The 19,833-nt window shown below is 38.1% G+C and overlaps 1 pseudogene; it reads left to right on the top strand.

Annotated features, from left to right (window-relative positions):
• The first annotated feature begins 525 nt into the window (after positions 1 to 525).
• On the top strand, positions 526 to 6,323 carry LOC114564289 (galactose-specific lectin nattectin-like; annotated as a pseudogene).
• Positions 6,324 to 19,833: the final 13,510 nt, after the last annotated feature.

Below are 19,833 nucleotides of genomic sequence, written 5' to 3'. Positions count from 1 at the left end.
TCAAAGTCAAGTATGTTGGCTGCAGTACCTCTTACTGGAAGAAGTTTCATAGTGTGTTTCCTTATTCATTTTTACATAAAAACATGTCAATCAGTGATTCAAACATGTTCTCAGGTTGACATATTTCAGATGCCACGGCGCTATGATAAACTATATAAAGACATTTTCTTTCAGTGACAGTCATCAGCTTGTTCTTCTCTCTCTGTGTCAGCCAATCACCACCTCAGCAAAGGTAATTATCTTTCTATTCATTATCACAATTTCATATATTTTTTATAACTAATCCTATATTAATAGAAAGGACATTTTCTATTTAAAAAAATATTGGTGTATTTAATAATTAGACATTTTATTTATGAGATAATCTATCAAATATAAACCATATATATATTATATAATACACTTATAACTAGCAGGATGCTTTAATTTGATGAATGGCTCATTAATGATCAGTTGCAGTCATTCATTGTCTGAAATTCTTTCCTTGTCTGATGTATGTTGACTTTGTTTAACTTCTTTCCACAGATGACATCAGTCTTTCCATTAGCTTTGTTGCTCTGTTTGTCCAGCGGACTGTTGACTGCATATGTAAGTACACTCTTAAGAAATAAATCACTAAAATAACTAAAAAAGATCTGGCAGCTCATTACCGTCTTACTACTCATCGTCTCCTAAGCCCCTCCCACACAAGGGAGTTTGACACAACTGCCGGCATGTCAGACAACATTTTCAATAACACTAACACAATGTTAACTTTACTCACCAACAGTAAAACGATGCTAACTAGCAGGCTACTGTTAGCCATTTCAGCATCATATCTGACCGATCACTGTGCATCCTCACCAACGTAGCTTTGTGGGATTTTGACTACTAATAACCAAGTGAAAGATAAATCATTCATGGTAATTATGTTACCTGTCCAGAAGAAATGTGGCTACGTCTACATCGTTTTTCAGATCTTTAAAATCCCGGAGCTCACGCCACCTCTGAAAAGCCACTCCAATATTCACCTGAGTTTTGGGAAACCTTTGGGCAGCTGGTGCGCGGGGAAGGGGGAGGGGAGAATGCTATTATATGCATGTGCGTGCCTGAGCAGTGATTGGCACGCAGATAGACACCCCCCTCCCCTGGCCCTGATAGGAGAAAATCAACTGGGAGCGCTGGAATTTTGCCAATTGCACTACAGGCTGTAGAGGAGCTGGATTTTTTTTATATTACATCATTCATGTTGTTCTACTGGAATATAGGGTCAGTTTCAGCAAATATGACAAAAAGTTAGTTTTGTAAGACTTACCTACTGCATCTTTAATTAAACAATGTTTTTTTTAAACTTTCAATGCTTTTCTTTATCCTTTCAACGTTTTTTTGATGATAATAATATTTTCGACGCATTTCTGATGCTTTTGATGCTCGCTAATCCAAGTGCTGGTTAATAATTTATGATAACGGTGTCGTAAAGAGCTCACTGTGTTAGCTAGCATTAATGATATCCTCCAACTAAAATTTCACATATGTAACACATTACCAAGTCAAACAACATTTTAAACTAGTATACATCCAATAAAACATTTTAATTGTTTAATTGTTAATTGTCTCACACAATTACCTACCGCTCACAAGCAGTGTTTGAATGTTAAAATTTGCCGCAAATTCATTTAATTTTAACTGCTATCTACTCATTTATACATTCACCAAGAAACTCCATTCAAACTTTAAAATGTTCCATATCTTTTATTAGGGTAGTATTCAACTTTCAAATCCCACTAATACTTTTTAAAATATTCAACGTTGTTTGAGACTTAGAGGAAATGCCCTTCTGACATTTTTACATTAGTGTGTATTGGTGGTTGCAAAACTCTGCCATCTTAAATCTCCCATGGCATAAACATTTCACTTTATGAGATTTTTAAACATTAATATGCATTTCCCCCAGTCTGCCTATGGTCTCCCAGTGGCTTGAAATGGTGATAGATGTAAATCGAGCTCAGATGGGCCGAAGGTTACCTCCTCTTTCTCTGCTTTGCCCGCCCAGAGAATTTGGCCCACCCTTGAGAGAGAGAGACATCATGGCTTTCAAACGAGCAAAGCATTTATCGATGAAGGAAGAAGTTGTTGTAAGTTTAGTGTGCATTAGTGTCCAACGCTAAAATTTAGATTCAATTCTGGAATTATTTTGAATAAATTATAAATTTTCCTTTTTCACTTTTATATTTCTTTTCAGTTCCACATTTCATGTTTTCAGATTCAAAACTTATTTTTTTTGTGGCTTCAAATCTTTTTTTTTCACTTTCAGATCATTTTTTTTCGGTTTCAGACTTTTGGCCCTGATTTTGCGTCGGGGGAGTGGCTTCAACTCAGAGGGGCGTGGCATTATGAGTGACAGCCTAACAAAGAAGGCAGAAGACTCCTCTGTCATGTTGCCTTCAGGAAATGGTGTTACTGTGAGAACTATGACTGAATGCTTTCTATCCACTATATACATGTACTATACTTCCATGGATGATATCACCACAGTATTCACTGGCACCAGCCCACAGGTAGGACATGTGAAAGATATTAGCATTTTTGAATAGATACTTTGCGACATTATCCCCGCAGTGGCATTTTTTTGTGATTAACACATAAAAGGAAAATAGGTGGACAGCTGGACAAAGCTGGCAATCAAGCATCGCTAGCACTAAAGTTAGCATTAACTAACGTTAGCTTCACACTAGCTGGTGTTTTTACACTAATTTCAGTGTCCAGCTCAAGTTTTTTTTACTTTAACGTGTATTGGTCTTTGTTAACCTCGGTTTGTCAGAATGACCATAACTTGACACTGGCTGCAGTGAAGAAGGTCTCCTTTTATAGAGTAGACAAATATGACTTTACATTAATGCTCTGGCCTGATAAATTACGTTTTACACTATAACGTTACATGTAACAGCATGACAGTTATGCCTTACAAAATATGCCAAGTGGGCAAACTTTGAAGGCTTCTACCACAGCCTAACTTAAGTATCAGAATACACTAACTTGTCTTTTTGTATTTGTATGTCTTACTGTCTGTTTTCTGGACCGTGTGTGTCCGTAATAAAAGCTTTGACTGATTGATTAACAAAGCAGACCAGGATGTTGTTTAAACTAACCATGAAAAGGTAACACTATTAACTTAGCAATGTTAGTTATCTATAAAGTTTTACATTTATAAGGCTGTACGGCTGCAGGCAGCCACTGTCGAGTTATGGTCATTCTGACAAACAGAGGTTAACAAAGACCACTACACGTTAAAGTCAAAAAACTTGAGCTCGACACTGAAATTAGTGTAAAAACACCAGCTAGTGTGAAGCTAACGTTAGTTAATGCTAACTTTAGTGCTAGTAATGCCTCATTTCCAGCTCTCCACCTATTTTCCCTTTATGTGTTAATGACAAAAAAAATGCCACTGCGGGAATAATGTCCCAAAGTATCTATTCAAAAAGGCTAATATCTTTCACATGTCCTGCCTGTACATAAGCAGGTTGCCTTGGTGGAGCGGACGCTACGCTGACTGCCGAGTGAATACTGTGGTGCTACATTCAAAGTCGTACATGGAAGTGGGAGAAGTCATTGTTCCTGCCGAACTGCACAATCTGGCCCAGTTTATTGCTCTTATAGTGTAATTGGTATCATGTGTTGTCCAAAACAATGTTTTAAATGGAACTTTGTCAGTGGTATCAGTTTGTTAAGTAAACATCACATGTATATAGTGGATAGAAAGCATTCAGTCATAGTTCTCACAGTAACACCATTTCCTGAAGGCAACATGACAGAGGAATCTTCTGCCTTCTTTATTAGGCTGTCACTCATAATGCCACGCCCCTCTGAGTTGAAGCCACTCCCCCTACACAAAATCAGGGCCAAAAGTCTGACACCGAAAAAAAATTATCTGAAAGTGAAAAAAAAGATTTGAAGCCGTAAAAAAAATAAGTTTTGAATCTGAAAACATGAAATGTGGAACTGAAAAGAAATATAAAAGTGAAAAATGAAAATTTATAATTTTTTCAAAATAATTCCAGAATTGAATCTAAATTTTATTCAAACTGAAAGAAAAATTGGTACACTTATTTTTAGTTTGAATACATGGTTTTATTTTTTCCAAGTTTTGACCAAAACTTAAATTTTCAATTTCAAGCTTTAGTTTTTCAACTATATATATTTTTTTCAAATTAACAAAACATTTGGCCCCGATTTAGCTCCATACATACATTTTGTAACCCCACCCACAATCTTTCTAAACCTAAGGCTGGCTAAACACTGCCTGCGTGGCCTGAGCATTTCTGTTGTGTGTCAGCTGAGTGGATTTTTCTACGTCTTTACACACCAGAAAGGTGTCTGACGCGGCGCTGCTGCTAGCCTTGTCTGTACACATGGATGTTTCCCATTGATAAAATGAAATACCATGTTAAACATAAATATATACTGATTTGATTACAGCAAAGACAATGTCAGCAGTATTGACAGGAAAATAGGCTACAGAATATTTTGTTCTGTATTGACAGGTGCAATATTAGAAAATCTATTTTTTTCTTTTTAAATTACATTTATATCTGCATTCATATCAAAACCTAGAGACTTTCAAACATCAACATGTCTTTTATTAATATGTATTTGTGTCAAAATGACAAAAACATCTTTTCCTATTCTATGTTGACTGGAAACGCTTCCAACACGCTTGCGTGTCACGTGAAAAATAGGCGTCGGTCCTATTTCTAGCATGGACGTGTTTTCATCGCGGCTCAAGCCACGCCTGAGACGTGCGTATCACGCAGGCAGTGTGGAAGCTCTAACCTGTTACCATGGAAGCCAAATTACAAACGGACACGCCACGCAGCTGACACGCTCACGCCACGCAGCCAGTGTGTAGCCTGCCTAACCCGTTCTTGTGCCGCATGTCTGTCAAACGTCCCGACCCAGAGCACCAGAAATGAAACACCAGAGGGCTAGACGCTAAAGGAGACTTTTTGCGTCGCCAATACACCTGACCAAGCATCCCTTGTTGACGCGCTGGTAGGTCCGTATTCAGGATTTTAGCAATACAGAAGAAGTGTATTCAGAACAGTATCTCTGACTCGTTGGGTTGCTCTGATTGTAGTCTGGCATCGCCAGCTCTATGTCGACAGCGCTGCGGAGGAACTATCCCATAAATGAACAGTTGTGATTGTTGTTGGCGTGTTTGTTCATACAGGGTCAAGCTTGCTGCCCTCCTGGTTGGACTCCGTTTGGCTCTCGCTGTTTCAGTTTCAACATCCAGCAAAGGACATGGTCCGATGCAGAGGTACAGCAGTTCTTTCTATCATAACACATTTATGCTAAATACCAATGTACTCTAATACTTTACTGCAGTAAAACCACTAATACCACACTGTAAAAATACTCTGATAGAGTAAAAGTCCTGCATTGAAAGTATGTAGATATCATCAAGAAAATGTAGCTAGTTAAAGTATTAATACCAGTAGCTAAGTAGCCTACATTTACTTTTACTGTGATAGTATCTTTACAGTGTGGTATTAGTAGTTTAACTGAATTAAATGATCTGAATACTTCTTACACACTACTGATAAAAAGTATAAAAATGTTCCCTTTGACTCTAAAACTGCCCTGAGATCTGTTAATAATGTGATTATGTTTTTGTTTCTTTCTAAACATTTTAAACTGATGATATTGTCTACATTAGTTCATCTGCCAGACTACTGGTGGGCATCTTGCCTCCATCCACTCAGATGCGGAACATGGATTCATCAAAAACTACATTAAGCAAGTGACCGGTGCAAACACACAAAGGCCTGGATCGGAGGCCAAGACGCAGTGTGGGTAAGACTTTTATCATCACACAGGAAGTGATGTCGCTCATCTCTCAGCCTGTTCTCATGAAGCATTCGTACATATAGCTGTGAAAAGTAGATAATCTGTATGTATGTGACCGGTAGAAAAGAAGGAGGATCCTCTTGTGGCCTGAATAAGTATTACAACAAAACAAACTCTTGATTTCACTTTGACTTTAAACCAATCTTTCTCCTCCAGGAGGGTTGGTGGATGTGGACTGATGGATCCCTATTCAACTACCAAAGCTGGGCTAGGGGGGAGCCTAACAACGCCGGTGGAGGGGAGAACTGTCTTGCGATGAACTCTGTTGCAGGTAAAAGAAAACATTTAAAACATCTTGTTGTATGTTATACTCTTAAATATAAAAGGTAGACATCAAAGATAATCAGTTACATTAATTGTAAACTCTCTATACAGATAACTGGAATGACGGGACTTGTAACTCCCGGCTTTCTTTCGTGTGCTCCAAGAACCTGTAACTCTACCACACCATCATGATGCCTCTCCAGCTCATCTATAATCTCTATCATTGATTCACTTTCAGTTTGTTCAGCAGACAGAAACAGCTCTCTGCTGACAGATGACTCACTTTCACTTGTTTATTATCTGAAGAGTTAGGGAACAGTTCACATTTGGGTTTAAAAATAGACAGAAACTGGCTCACTGAGCTGGACAAAAACTAATCAGTAATTGGACTTTTCATCTACAGTAAATAACACAAAAATTAAAAATACATAAAACATTTGAATACTCACACATCTTTTACCTTTTAGTTTACTGAATATTATGTTATAAACAGCGCCCACTCATCTGATAAAATATTAACACACTAATTAGATTTCTCTCTGAGAATTATTGTTCAGATCAATACAACTCTCATGTGTGTATGCTAAATATGAAGTTCCCTCAAGCAAACGTTAGCTTAGCATAAAGACTGGAAACAGCTAGACTGACTCCGTCCAAAGGTAAACCTATCAGACATGAGTGGTGATGATCTTTTTATCCAAAATACCCAGATAGAAAATAGGAGTGTATATTTTGTCAGAACTTTCTGTGGTACAAGAGGAGAATGCAACTGTAATAACACTTCATAATAATTATTAATAATTCATATAGTCCACTGGTTTAATTAACTGGTTACTTTTTATTCTTAAAACTGATGTGTTGTGTTCTTTATTCAGCTGATTTCCTTTACTATATAATCAACTAAGCATTCAAAAATAAAAGACATATTGTCACAAAAACAGTGTCTGGTCCTGTTGTTGTTTTCTAAAAGGGACACATCATTAATATTTACCCTGGGGGGCTGAACTCCCAACCTTTGGGTCTAAAGACCTGATCTGATCTCAGTGAGGTGTTGGCCAGGTGATGACACAACTGGCTTCATGACATCAGATAGACAATGTGCAGAGGCCTGTACTACGAAGCCAGATCAACTTGTCCTGGATCTCTTTCAGTAATCCGGCTTCACCAAACCTAACAACCGCGGTTCTGCATAACCTGTACTACGACGCTGGTTAACAACTAGTTCAGTCAACCAATCAGGGTTTCCCAATCCAGCGGCGCGCGCGTTCACATAAAAGAGGCGGGGTTTGCACAGCACGACCAATCGCAAACATCTACCAGAGCAGCATATTTTAAACAAGAAGAGCAAACTATAATTCTCCATAAATATGAAGAACACAGACACGGTTTTACAGGCAAAACGCAATACAGTCGCTGCTTCCTAAAACAGGAAGACAGCTGGCAAAAAAAATAATAAATAGTCGACGCTGTAGATGTTTAAATCACAACGCTTATTAATATCACTTCCCCATCAGTCAGGACCAAGATCTGACCATAATTACACTGGTGCTTTCCATAAACTGTCGTTGCTTTAGCCTTTTATTTCAGTTGCAACCCTGCCAGTGGGAAGTGATTGTGAGAGCAAATAAAATATATAAAAACATAATTCAAACTGATGTGCGCATTGACAACACACGGCTCAAGAAGCCGATATGTAATTCCCTCCCATTAAAATATTTATTAAAATTCCTATTAAAATATATAGGCTATATTTCATAAAAATACCCATGTTAACGGGGTTGATGGTCTCTAAATGTTTTAACTTTTATGAGCGCACCTCTCTCTCTCTCTCTCTCTCTCTCTCTCTGCACCGAGCTCCGCCTGATCTTCTAAGAATGATGACACCGTCATCAATCGACCTATTGATTGGTCAGTAGGCTTTAAGACCGGTTGATCTCTGATCTCCAACTTAACCTGCTCCCGACCAGGTTAGGTGTTAGTTGATAACAACTAATCCACCTGAAGTTAGCTCGTTAACGCCAAATCCTGCTTCGTAGTACAGGCCTCTGGACTGCTTCAAAATGTTGATGTTGAAATACTGTCACTAATTTCTCTTTGTCTAGCAATGTCTGTTTCTTTTCCATTAAGTCGACCAGGGTCAATGGAATTGCAAATTAAAAGCAGGATTTTAATTGTACTTGACTTGAGTCTTTCCTTTTTATGCCACTTTCTACTTCTTCTATGTAGTTTATAAAATCTGATGTTTGATTCTAAAGTAAACTAGCCAACAATATAAAAGCCTACAAGTCCAGCTGAAATGATTAGACCATTAAACACACAACTATTTGGATCCTTTACGCTTTCTACTGTTGTGGAAGTTTCTTTTGCAGCAGGAGTAAAATTTTGAAAGTTTAGTAAATTGAAACAAATAAGACAGTCGAAGACTAAAACCAGGTTAGGTTTTTGTATTTTATTAAATATATATTTGCAAATATAGGAGGAACACAGTTTCATAAAGAGCACATCAGCTGTCCACTCAGTGTGGAGTCAGTCCCTCTAAGAGTGAACAAAACACTTAGCTCATATGCATCTTCAGAGTGACAGCACACATGCACTTGGCTTATTATGACGCTACAGTTCTTACAGGCAATCTGATACACATGAAGACAATCAAAAAACACAAGAGACATCTCCATTTCGCCTCCTCCTCCTTGTAAGACTTTTATCCCCCCCCTCCCCCCTCCCAGGTACATCTCAACTGGCATGGGAAAAACTGAATAGGCAGAGAAAGATAGTTTACTGTGGCCTAGTACCTTTATCGGTTCAGGCGAACAGGGCTCACATTATGTTCCAGACTGGATGTCTCACTTAGTTAGAATCAAAATCTACATGTGGGAATGAGTTAAACTCTCTTTCAGTATTGTAAGAAAATCAAAGTAGAAATAAAACACAAAAAATATAAGGAATTAAGCTTAAATGTAATTTTACATGATGATACTTATTTAAGTAACATTTTCAATGTAGGACTTTTTACTTGTGTACAGTATTTTATAGTGTGGTATTATTACTTTTACTTAAGAAAAGTATCTCAATACTTCTTCTATCATGGTCTAGATAACATAGATTTCCCGTAATGTATTTCCACAAAGATCAATTAGTGACAAACTGATGTTTAAAGATGCTGTTTTGCATTGACTGCAATAGCGTAGATGAGGACACAATCCTCGCCACTGTCACACCAAATGCTTGCTCGTGGGAAAATTGATATTGTTGGGTCTTTGTAAATTCTAGTGTAATCTAGACATACTCTATCTGTAAAGTGTCCTGAGATAACTCTCGTTGTGTAGTGAACTTAAAGAGTTAAGATAACTTAACCTACCTTTTTATTTATTATATTATTTTTATCCCCGGTGGAGACAAAATGTACCTCCTCCGCCCCACCCTCAAAGTGATCAATTCTACTTCACCAATAGTCTAGACCCTATATTAAATATATACCTAAAAGTAAAGCACTGTAATGTGAACAGTCTATGCATAGAACAACAAACTCCAAGGAGCAGTTGCTGGTTTTATTCAGCTGCTACAGAGCTCCAGGACACCGGCTACCAGCAGCAGTTGTTTAGCCACCAGAAGGTGACTGTGAGCCGGCTACAGGCACCGCCACATGACCCCGGGGCCATTGTAGTGGAGTCAAGCCAGAGAAAGTGAGCGTTATGCGGCGATGACAGTTAAGTTCAGGCACCAAAATGACTTGTTAAGTTTAGGAAAAAGATCAGATTTGGATTAAAACACTCCAGAAGAACGAAGTGGCGTTTCCTGGGTGAAAAGTATTTTATTTTCGCCACAAAGTGAACTCCGCTCTCTGGTTTGAAAGCTCTGTGTTTTATGTTTACACAACGTTGTGCAATCCAATGCTATTTCATTGAAGGTAATAAATAAGTGTTTTGGCATTCACGGCCAAGTGGCACTAAATCCATGGATTAGGGATCTAGGGATTTTCATGTCATTTGTGAGACATCCAGTCTGGAACATTTTGTGAGCTCTGTTTGCCTGAACCAATAAAGGTACAAGGTCACCCCAAAACTATCTCCAGTTGTCCCATGCCAGTTAAGATGTAACTGGGGGGTGAAAGTCATACAGGGAGGAGGAGGTGAGATGACTCCAAGATGTCTCTTGTATTTCTCTGATTGTCTTCATGTGTATCAGATTGCCTGTAAGAATTGTAGCGTCATAATAATCTAAGTGTGTGTGTGTTGTCACTCTGAAGATGTATATAAGCCTGGTGTTCTGTTCACTCATTGGAGAAACTGACTCCACACTGGGCTGAGGCCTTTTGTGAAATCATGTTGATCCTATATTTGCAAATATATCTTTTTTAATAAAATACAAAAACCCAATTCGGTTTTAGTCTGTCTTATTTGTTTCAATTTACTAAACTCTGAAAACTCTTCCCCCTGCTGCAAAGGAAACTTCCACTACAGTTCAATCAATTCAGAGTAGGTTCACCACCACAATAACCCTGCGTTCATGCCGACTCGGAATAACAGGGACCCCCCCTGGTTACGTTGTTTTTCCGACAGGCAGCGTTCACCTGGTCGGGATGAGAGTTCTTCTTCTTCTGTTATATTGGCGTTTGGCATAACAACGTGTTGCATGACTGCCACCAACGGTTGGCCGTAGCCGAGAGCATCAGGTGGTGAAAACATGGAGCCCACAATAACAGAAGATCTGCTGCTGGTTTCTCATGCGAGCATCCAAACAGCACATGGACAGGTGTTTGTTTGTGTTATCTGCAGGACAACCAACGGGAAAGGACACAGATAAGGTGTTATTTTATACATAGGCCTATTTATGAATAATTTGAAACATATTATGTCTGTGTATGTTTCTTGGCAGAAGCATTTGTCCACAATAAACAGTTTATTATCATTGAAATATGTTCAGTGAACCAAAGTTGCCTCCATCAAACGTCAGTTGTCAACAACGCGTCACCAACTGGGGAACTCGGGTATCTAAATCCAGCCCGAGTTTCCCACCTCTGATTCCCACAGGACGTTACGTGAATGGTGACGTTTTCACTCGGAAAAAACGTTTTTCCGATGTCCATGAACGCACGGTAAAAAGGCAGCCTGAATGGAGCCATGATACTACGATTCACCATGGTAACAACCACAAACGGGTCGGGGGAAATACTCATGCGCACATACAGCGAGTTAAAAAAAAAAACACAGTGGCTGCTGCAAAAGAGAGAATTTGCGTAGGAGAAAATTGCTGATAGAGTAAATGTGTAAGTTCCAATATAGTGTATATCATATTTAATCATAAGTATAATATTACTGGTGAACTGGGTTGTAATGGCAAAATTTTAATCTACTAACCCCATTCTGAGGCTGCAGCACCATCATTAGGGGTTGAAGCCCGAGGCTGGAAGAATCGCACAGCAGGGCTGTGGAACCCTATTGCTTTCCTAAGGTTTCTTATTATTCTTCCGCCGATAAAACACATTCTACAGCCTAAACCGTACAAGGTGGGGGGGTCCCGTTTTCAGGACTGGTCCAGATCCCTGCAGGGACCTCGGACAAAAAAATTCAGCCACTTCCACCACTAGGTGGCGCTATAGCAGAAAAAATGCGTTTGGCCCTATAACTCCCACACCATATAACCGATATTCAAAAACCATACATCGACGCATTCACTGGATCCAGCTGAATCACGTGGTATAGGCCATGCCCATTTCGGCCTAGACTTTTATGCCTGGAAAATCGCGATTTATCGAAAACCTGCTTTTTCGTACTCCTCCTAGACCGTGTGACCGATCTGCATGAAACTTGGTATCTAGTCTCCTCAGACCGACCTGACAAAAGTTATTAAAAGAATTTTTGTCGGATGAAAACTTCGTGAATTACGCACAACCAAATTTGTGTAGCTAGCTACGAAGACACAAACATTGCCATATCTCGGCCAAAGTAAATGGTATCATTGCAAATCTTTAGAATCTTGTTTATCATGACCCTCTAAGGCTCCTCAACCAATTTTACAAAAATTGGCCACTAGGGGAGCTACAAGTACAACAAGTTTATATCTCATGAACAGCTCATCCGATTTTTACGAAATTTTGAGTGTACCATCTCGGCCCACTCTTGAGGCCACGCCCACAGTAGGGTACTGATTCGTCAAAGTGGGCGTGGCCTATGGGACACAGGTTTGGATTCACCACTTACACTAATTTGAGCAACTTAAAATTTACAGCTTAGATGGACAATGGGTCATGGACCTTACCTATCAAAAATACACACATGCACCACTAGGTGGCGCTATAATGATGTAAAACGTGTTTTTGCCTATAACTCCCACAGTATACATCGCAGATTAGAAAACCTTATATCCACGTTTTCCATGAATCCATCTGACTCTGATGACATAGGCCTCGCCCATCTGTGCAATGCGCAAAACCAACGTTTCGAACAAGGTCCTAGGCCGTGCGAGATATTGGTTTGAAACTTGGCAGGTAGCATCTCCATACGGACCTGACCTATAGTTATGAAAAGAATTTTGCTACGTTACACCATTCGCAATTTACAAGCAAAATAATTCTCGTAGCAAGCCACAAAACACGAAAATTAGCATATCTCGGCCAAATTAATAGGTATCGGAGCAAAACTCTCTAATGTTGTTCGACATCCCACTCCGAGCCTCCCTACCAAAAGTGGTGAAAATCGGCCGTTAGGGGGCGCTATAATGAATGTAGAGGCCTTTTGACAAATAAGTCAATGCATTTAAATGGGAATAATTTGCAATGAAATATCTCTGCTGCAGTAAATGCTATCATCACAAAACTTGAGATTATTGTTCGACATGCCACTCTGCGGCTCTCCACCAGATTTGGTGACGATCGCCCTTTAGGGGGTGCTATAATTGAGGTAGGAGTGTTTTGGCATTTTACGCGATGAAGAGGAAATTTGCAATTACAATTCACTACAGACTTCACCACTCTCCTCTCCACCCTGATGGGCACAGGTAAACGGATTGTCATCTCTGGGCCTCTACCTACCTACAGGAAGGGTGCGGAGAGATGGTCCAGACTGTTCTGGCTCCACACCTGGCTGGAACCACTCTGCACTTCCCTGAGCATTCCCTATGTCGAAAACTTCAACTTGTTCTGGGAGATGCCCAACCTGCTGAAGCGTGATGGTCTCCACCCAAACCGACACGGAGCCAGGCTGCTATCTGACAACATAACGACCACACTGAAAGGCAAGTATTGACATTCTGTTGAAAATATCACAGATTCATGCCTCCCAGGTATTGATCCTGATAGCACTATACAAGTGGATGAATCTGAAAATGTTTTCTGCAGGATAACATGTAGTACTAGTATTATTCCAGTAACATGTAGTACTAGTGCTATTCCAGTAACATGTAGTACTAGTACTATTCCAATTATAATCAACAACAGACCATACAAAGTGATGAATCCCCTAAGTAATAAAAAAAAAAAAAAAAATGAAAAAGAAGATGATGAAGCAAAGGAAATTAGCACCTTGGTATAACTCCCAAACTCGCAAATTAAAACAAATCTCGCAAAACCTCAAATGTAAGTGGCGTTCCACCAAAGTGGAAGAATCCCGTTTGGATTGGCAAGAAAGTCTGAAAACCTATAGGAAGGCCCTCAGACATGCCAGGTCAGACTATTACTCATCACTAATAGAAGAAAACAAGAACAACCCAAGGTTTCTTTTCAGCACTGTAGCCAGGCTGACAGATAGCCACAGCTCTACTGAGCCATCTATTCCTCTAGCTCTGAGTAGTGATGACTTCATGATCTTCTTTAATGATAAAATTACAACAATTAGAGATAAAATTCATCACCTTTTGCCCTCAACTTCTAACGGTTAACCTTTAAACGCAGAGTCGCTAGAAATAACGACTAGTCTCGACATATACTTAGACTGATTTTATCCCATAGATCTTCAACAATTAATGTTAAAGATATCCTCAGCTAAGCCATCTACCTGTCTCTTAGACCCCATCCCAACGAGATTACTCAAAGAAGTGTTACCCGTGGTAAACACTTCATTACTAGATATGATCAATATGTCTTTATTAACAGGTTATGTACCGCAGTCATTTAAAGTAGCTGTGATAAAACCTCTTCTGAAAAAACCCACCCTCGAGCCTGAGGTCTTAGCAAACTATAGACCTATATCTAACCTTCCCTTTCTCTCCAAGATCCTTGAGAAGGTGGTTGCTAATCAGTTATGTGATTTTCTACATAGCAATAGTTTATTTGATGACTTTCAATCAGGATTTAGAAAGCATCATAGCACAGAGACGGCACTGGTGAAAATTACTAACGACCTTCCAACAGCTGCAGACAAAGGACTTGTCTCCATTCTTGTTCTACTAGATCTTAGTGCTGCATTTGACACTATTGACCATTCAAGCCTGTTACAGAGATTGGAACACTTGGTTGGCATTAAAGGAATTGCTCTGAGCTGGTTTAAGTCCTATTTCTCTGATCGATCTCAATTTGTTAATGTTAATGATAAATCCTCCAAGTACGCTAAAGTTAGCCATGGGGTTCCTCAAGGCTCAGTGCTTGGACCAATTCTATTCTCCTTATATATGCTTCCTCTAGGCAATATTATTAGGAAACACTCAATTAACTTTCACCGTTATGCGGATGACACCCAATTATACTTGTCAATCACACCAGACGAAACCAGTCAGCTAGCTAAATTTCAAGCGTGCATTAAAGATATAAAATCCTGGATGACCTATAATTTTCTGATGTTAAACCCTAACAAAACTGAAGTTATTGTACTGGGACCTAAACACCTCAAAACCTCATTATCTAAAGATATAGCTACTCTGGATGGTATTGTCCTGGCCTCCAGCACTACTGTCAGAAATTTAGGAGTTATTTTTGATCAGGATATATCCTTTAATGCTAATCTAAAACAAACCTCAAGAACAGCCTTTTTTCATCTTCGTAACATTGCCAAAATTAGGAATATCCTGTCTCAAAACGACGCTGAAAAACTTGTCCATGCATTTGTTACTTCTAGGCTGCACTATTGTAATTCCCTACTGTCAGGTTGCTCAAATAAGTCCCTTAAGAGGTAGCACTTTATAATAACTATCCATAATTCATCATTTATTAAGCATTAGTTAACTATTAGTTAATGGTTTGTTCATTATTACTTATTAATTGTTCATACATAATTCATCATCAGTAAAGCATTTGTTCACATAGTTATAAATGGTTTGTTCATAGTAAATAAGCCTATCTTGAAAAATATGTTTGTAAGTACATGATTTATACTTAACAAATAATGAAACAACCATTTCTAAATGAAATAATTTTCCCATTATAAACCAGTTACTAACTATTGCTAAATGCTTTGTTCATCATTTGTAAAGCATTGCTCCTATGTTAATTCCATAACTAAAGCATTTGTATACACACTCATAAATAGTTGGTTCATAGTAAATAAGGCTCTCGGAAATTATGTTTATAAATACAAGTTTGACAATTTCTAAGTATTGCAAAAAACATTGTTAAATTAAATAACTTTCCCTTTATAAACTATTTACAAACTGTTAGTAATTTCTTTGTTTATTATTTGTAAATCATAGTTCCTACATTCATTCTAATCAGTAAAGCATTAGCAAATACAGTTAGTAAATGGTTCGTCCATAGTAAGTAAGCCCATGTAAAATGTTTATAAATTTCTTTTTTTATAATTCCTAAATGATGCATTATCCATTTGTAAATTAAGTAATTTTACAATTATTAACTAGGTACTCAGCAACGTAAAAGCTTGGTTAAAACTAGGAATTTAATGATTAACAGACTAGACAGATTCTAGAACTACATTTGTTCATGCCTTAAATAAAATGTTATGATTTAGAAAAAGGCCTAAACTAATAGCTGGGGTGTTAATACAGCTGTTACAAATACTTACCAATAATGTAATCCTTGACTAATTCAGGAGTTACTGCTGGTTGGTTAAGTATATTACGTGAGCCCATCTAAAGTGAGTACTTTCTATGCTTTACAAAGCATTTATAAATGAGTTCCAAAGGCTACCAGACCCTGGACACACATGTATTGCTCTATTTGGACATGCCTTCAGAAATATGCCTATGGATAGTTAGTGTGTTAATGCATCTTTAACAAGCACTTACCAACACATCGATCCATGATTAACTCATGAGTTACTACTGATTAGTTGACTACATGGCGTGAGCCCATCTAAAGTGAGGACTTGCTATGCTTTACAAAGCATTTACAAATGAGTTGCACAGAAACACAAGCAAAAAAAAGTATTTGTAAGCCTTATTACGATATAGTAAGAATGTACATTTATGAAATAGCTCGTAGTAGTGTTATGTAGTTGATATCAGTGTGAATTTGGACCAGAACCAGAAGAAAATTGTTGAGAGCCAGAGAATTGAACATCAATAAAGAGACTAGGAAACCAGGATAAAGTTTGAGAAGTGTATTAATATACACAGAAGCATGGCATATACAGATGAACACAGGTATGAAAAATAACAACTTAAATAAATAAAGTGTGTACATGAAACCCTTTTCAGTTCTGTGAGCTCAATTGTTCTGTGATGACAAGAGTTCAGAGATGTTCAACGTTGGGGCCCATATGAGTTTGGTTTCTGCTTGTCCTACCACCATGAAGAAGGAATCCAGGGCAATCCGTCTGAGTTCAGAGTCTCGATCAAATCTCCACCTCCTCCACCTGCAGATAAGGCCAAATCAGTTCTCTCAATTACTATTCAGTAATAAAATCAATTGCTTAGGCTACTATGAAAATAAAATGAGGTGATATTTCAATTAACCCATATTGAAATATCTAAATCTCTATTCAGTTGTACAACCGTTCTTAAAATCGTTGTTTTGAATGGGGTCCGAGACCCGGTGCTAATACGGCTAATAGCTAATAGCAACGCGGATTTCGGTGCCTTATTTAGGTGCCACTTAGATTCCTGCGCTTCTTTCTGATGCTGCAAAGACGTTAGAGGGAACTGAAACATTGCCGCACAGGAGGCCAGTCAACACTACACTCAGCAGCAGTTAACGTTAGCCTACCGTTAGCTAGCAGCCGAATGAAACATGGTTAAAATATTTACAGCTAAACGGTGTATTTCACTGGAGAGGACTCCAACACCGGACTGTAGCTGCGGTTTTCTGAAAAACACAGTCATGATGTTATGTTGCTCGCCTCACCAGCCTCGTGGTGCATTCACTGTAATTGTAAAATACCCTTTTCCCATCCAGTGGTTGTTTTTCACCGTTTTGTGCTCCTTTTTTTTAGATCAACTTTTTATTGTTTTATATTTTTGAACATACTGAACAGAAAAATACAATTGAACAAGGTGCTCCTTTTTTAAATATATCTATATATCTTTCGGTTCAGGCACCATTTTAAAAGTATCGTATCATGTTGATAACAGCATTAAAATGAGAAAAAATAATGGGACAAAAAGAAATCAAGGGACATTTAAAATAGATATAAATGTGTGATTAATTGCAATTAATTGCAAGTTAACTATGACATTAATGCGATTATTAGCGATTAAATATTTTAATCGTTTGACAGCACTAATTAATAAATAACCTTTATACAAAAAAGACATTTCTAATTCAAGTTTTATGGAACCTACCTTAGTAACATTAACACAATTCTTAATATAATTAATAATAATAATAAATCTCAAATTGTATTAGTTTCCCATAACTTAAGATACAGTGTTGTAATCTAGAGGCATTAAGACATGCTTGCTTATTTGTCCCTCCCTGCACAAGTAACAGTAGAAAAGGTGCACTAAAAATTAGCCTCTTTGAGTTACTTCACCATAAACTCCAGTTAAACAATTAAACTCACAACTTGTACTAACATTCATTCAACAAAATACTCATAGCTAGCAATAGTGTTGAAAAGCAACATTACTTTCCATAACCAATAGATAGAATCATTAGCCTTTTCACAGGCAATACACAGTACTGTAAGAAATAAAAATAATCAGTCAACATGGCTATGCTTTATGAGGATACAAATCATAGTTGAATTATAGTTGTGTGTTTAGTGGAAGAGCACTGTGACAGCTTAGTCATGCAAAAAGAGAAAAGGATACTGTTGTACTGTTGTACAGCAGCACTGTATGACGGTGGTCAGAAAGCAACGAGAGTGCAGCAACAAAGTTAATATCAGTTTTATATCAGTTTGACCATGAGAATAAGTTACTCCTCAACCTGTGACAGGCAACAGCGGCGCATTGTTCTTTCTGACCATCAGCATAGCTAAAGTCTGCTTAACAGCTGATGAAGAGGGCGTGTGCCAAAAGACTGGGACCAGTCTGTGCACCAACCAGGGGATGCTAAGTCTAAACCACGGTACTCCTCCAACTTTTAATAAACAAATCAAAATGCTCTTAGAGACTGATATATGAATTCATGTATAAGCCAGAAAATTCAGTCTGATGAGAGAAGCCTGTGTGCCTGCTCAACTCGGACCCGTGTACACGTTTATGTTCTTATGATTTTGCTTAAATAAATACTTGTTAAACTTTTAAATCCTCTCCTTGCCTACTTAGTGGATTTTGAAACACAACAAAGTGGTAACCCCGGACGTGATCCACTAAGTGGCGCCAGAGGACTTTCCCCTGAATTGAGCAGACAGGACGGACTCCAGTTTTTCCTTCACTCAAAACAGCGCACTGTCAAATATAAGGTAAGCAGAGACCTGTTAATATCTAACTTCTGCACATTGAGCATAACCAAATTTTTGAGTGAAGAAGAACAAGAGTGCCGTTGGTAAATTGAATGAAATCTTAAGAGTATAAAAGAAAACTAAACAGTAAAACGAAATTGCAAAATAAGAACTGTTAACAGAGTGAAAATTAGCCTGTAAAAAGCTTTTGGTCCACTGGGCCTAAATCTAAATTAGCCTGTAAAAAGCTTTTGGTCCACTGGGATCGGAGAGTTGGGCGAAAAGAAAAAAAAAAATTAAATCTAAATTAGACCTGTAAAAAGCTCTTGGTTCATTGAAATCGGAGAGTTGGGCAAAACTAAAATCAAAGAGGTAAACCTTGGAAGGTTCAATGGTCTGACGAGACCTATAAATTGGCTATAAGAGACTCGTAAAAAGCTTTTGATCTACAACTGGTCGGAAAGTTGAGTACATTGGGTGAAATAAAACCGTAAAAAGCTCTTGGTTAGAAAAATCGGAGAGTTGGTTTAATTTGACTTAATTAGAGGAATTGCAGTCGGTTGGTTGGTAGATACTGTAAAAAGCCAATGGTTGGTTATTCAATCGGTTGGTTGGTAGATACTGTAAAAAGCCAATGATTGTGAATTCACCGTAAAAAGCTCTTGGTTAGAAAAATCGGAGAGTTGGTTTAATTTGACTTAATTAGAGGAATCTCAGTCGGTTGGTTGGTAGATATTGGAAAAAGCCAATGGTTGGTTATTCAATCGGTTGGTTGGTAGATACTGTAAAAAGCCAATGATTGTGAATTCAATGCAATGATAGAAAACGTGTTACATTTTGATACAGAGGCAGATTTTGAAGTATATTGTGAAGAGAATAAAATTACTAGAGCACTGTTTGATTTTGAGGTATACTGTGAAGAGGATAAAATTAATAAGGCACAGCTTGAAGTAGAAACAATTACTAGTGAAGG

Source organism: Perca flavescens, chromosome 11 (genome assembly GCF_004354835.1).
Source record: "Perca flavescens isolate YP-PL-M2 chromosome 11, PFLA_1.0, whole genome shotgun sequence".
Classification (NCBI taxonomy): Eukaryota; Metazoa; Chordata; class Actinopteri; order Perciformes; family Percidae; genus Perca; species Perca flavescens.
This window is presented reverse-complemented; position numbering and strand designations above follow the sequence as displayed.